Here is a 3176-nt window from a genome sequence, read left to right on the forward strand (position 1 = left end):
CGACTCTTCTCATATTTACCTTCGCGGTGGCCTGGAGCGCGCTTCTCCCGGGACTGAGAGGGGGCAGGCCAAGGGTGACATCTGTTTGAAGGAACTGTTGTTCTTCCCGCTCCAGGAGATCAGAGCCGGCCTTGAGCAAAATGGTGATGTTAGACGCAGCTACCCGCCTTAACCCTCAGCCTCTCCTCTGTGTTTGCCGCCCCAGGCCCTCTCTTTGCTGCTTGCTTGTTCTCCCGGGGCCCTCAAAACACAGGGGCAAGTCTGACCTCTGACCACCCCATCACAGCCTGGCCCTGCCCAATTCTCCCACCACATTGTAACAGGTCCGCCCCACCTTCCCGCACTCAGCAGCTTCTTATCGCAGTGCCGGGTGCTTACCTCGGCTACAGCACGTTCTCCTACCAGGTGGATTAGGTTTGGAAATACTGTAGATGGAACTCAGGTGGACGCCTACAGTCTGGGGCCTGAGAGAAGCCACTTTCTGCAGCCACAGCCCCATGACAGACCAAAGTTAACCCCAGTCTTTTAGGGCTAAGACAAAACAGTTACACTAGCGGTAACCACTCATTTAACAAATCAAGATTTTTTAAAAGCCCCTTCCCTTCTAATTCTCACCTCCCCAGCATGTGTGGTCACCAGCCCATCTCCTCCTGTGCCCAGTGGTTTGTGGCTCTGTTACCCAGCTTTCAACTATGGTCTTTATCTGTGTATCTTGGGGCACCTCCGATGGGGTTTTGTCTTCTGTGGATCCAGTGGCCCATCTTCCTGCCCCCATTCTAGGGCCGATTTCTATTCCCTGTGATCTGTCCCCTGTCTTCGATTTACCTGTTACCTCTCCTGGGCTCACTGCTCACCTCTCTTTCTGTGTATAAAGACACAGTGACTGAAGGCCCAAGACCTGGAGAAAAACTGGGCTTCCTGCCAACAACAAGGACTCTGGGATCCTCAGAGAGCCAGGGACTCCATAAAATGTGCAAACATACCCCACATGGTTTACTAAGTAGTTAATTACACCATAATCACACACACACCAAACAACAAGGAATACCCAGTGTAGGTATGATGTCAACTCCTCATCTTCCTGCCTAAGAAATAGGTACCTGTGTAACAGGGAAAAACCTTCGTATTCTATTACAAGTTAATCACTAAAGGGATGTTGCCTATAAGCTAAAATTAAACATCATGGCCCATCTCTGGACCCGGCCTCCCCGGTAATGAGAGTAAAGCTATACCAATAAAATACCTTTGTTTAGCTCACAGGAAACACCTGGACCAGACCCTCCTGTGAATAACTGCAGGAAGGAAGAAATTAACACATCCCCTCTGCAGGCTGACAGATCAGGAAATGTTTGACTTTCCTCCCTTCCCTTTTAGTATAAAATAAGCTTGAATTCTAACTCCGGGAAGATGGTTCTTTGGGGCATGGTTCCACCATCTTCTTGGCTTGCTGACTTTCCAAATAAAGTTATGTTCCTTGCCCAAAGAATTCGTCTCTAGATTTATTGGCCTGTCGTACAGGGAGCAGTATAAGCTTGGTCTCCCTAACACCCGAAAACAGCCTAATGAAGGAAGATGGGTCTGTGTTAGTCCAATCTGATCCATTATTTTTAAGTCTCTGGTTTAACACCATCTGATCTTATGGTTCCCATCCTCAGGGATTCATGCACCACAGTGGTCATGAGAAAGGATCATCTCTCATTTCCTCACTGGTTCATCGAAGGCAGAAGAATCTAAGCCCAGGATTAGCGTATTCATGAACGACATCCCTCCTGTTCTGAATGTGATACTGCACCTATCTGTTCAGTGTCTGAACTTAAGGAGACTCACGCCCCTTCCACGTGTTCTTTGTAAATGCTGGCAGCAGCAGCCATTCTTCTGGAAATGGCTTTCCTCCCTCTACAGTCTCTCTGCCACGGGGCAGGGGAAGGGGCCAAACTCCCATCCTTGGCTCTTGGTAGGAAAGGAACTTCTTAGTTGAGAATGAACTTGTGAGTCCTCTCCCCCAGCGTACAAGATGGAGGAGCTCTGGGCTACTCACTGCAGCTTCTGTTTAGACATCTCCAGCCATGGGAGTGCTCCTATTTAACAACTTCAAGCCCACTATGGATGGACTGAATGAATACGGCTTTTCTGCAATCTTCTACTTGGGACACCAAGAGCCATCCTGGCGTGTGTCTTGCTCTGAACACATTCCTCTGTTATCTCATTTAACAAAATGCTAATCTGCCTAGGTGTCCATTTCACAAGCGTTCAGTTTGTGATGTACATTCAAATAGACATGTACACTGAGCATAACTAATATTTGCATCATGTTTCATGATTTACAAGGAAGTTCACATGTATTATCTTTTTTAATTTCACAGCTCAGTGAGGTAGGCAAAAGCAGTATTTAAAACCATCTTCATTTAGCAGATTAAAAAGCTGAGGTTAAGTGACTGTACTTGGTCCACAAAATACACTTAATCCCTGCCCCCTAGAGCTATATAATCTACTGAGAGAGAAGATGCTGAACAAATAAACATGCGAAGTATCCCTGAGGAAAAATTGAATAAAGGCTAAAGGCTAATAATAAAGAACAAAAAACTACAGGGGAGAACGACAGTTAGGAGCTAAGTTAAATCAACAGCAGGGGGAACTAAGAGTTGAGATGGGAAGCCAGAGGGAGAGTGGGGAAGAGTCCTGGTGCAGGGCTCTCTCCACTGGCAAACACACACAGGAACAAACACACACAGCATCACAGCGAGGACAGTCCCTTCTCCTGTATCACCTGGGCGGGCAGAGATCAGCACCCACAGCTCTGTCAGTGCCCCGAGCAGGGGGAGAGTCCCCTTTCCTCACCCCCTCAGCAGTCCCTCCCTCTCCTACTGGTGGTAGAGAGAGAAGCATTGTCTGTCCCAGAAAAGAGACCAACATTGCTGGTGCGATCGTGCCCTGAACGTGTGCATCGGGAAAACTAGAGCTTCCCCGTGGCTCAGAAGTAAAGAATCTGCCCGCCAATGCAGGAGACGCAGGAAATGCGGGTTTGATCGCTGGGTGGGGAAGATCCCCTGGAGAAGGAAATGACAACCCACTCCGGTATTCTTGCCTGGGAAATCCCTTGGACAGAGGAGCTTGGTGGTCTACAAGCCAAGGGGTCGCAAACAGTCAGACACAGACACAACTTAGTGACTAAACAA

The sequence above is a fragment of the Bos indicus x Bos taurus genome, unplaced genomic scaffold (assembly GCF_003369695.1).
Source record: "Bos indicus x Bos taurus breed Angus x Brahman F1 hybrid unplaced genomic scaffold, Bos_hybrid_MaternalHap_v2.0 tig00001343_arrow_arrow_obj, whole genome shotgun sequence".
In the NCBI taxonomy this organism is placed as follows: domain Eukaryota; kingdom Metazoa; phylum Chordata; class Mammalia; order Artiodactyla; family Bovidae; genus Bos; species Bos indicus x Bos taurus.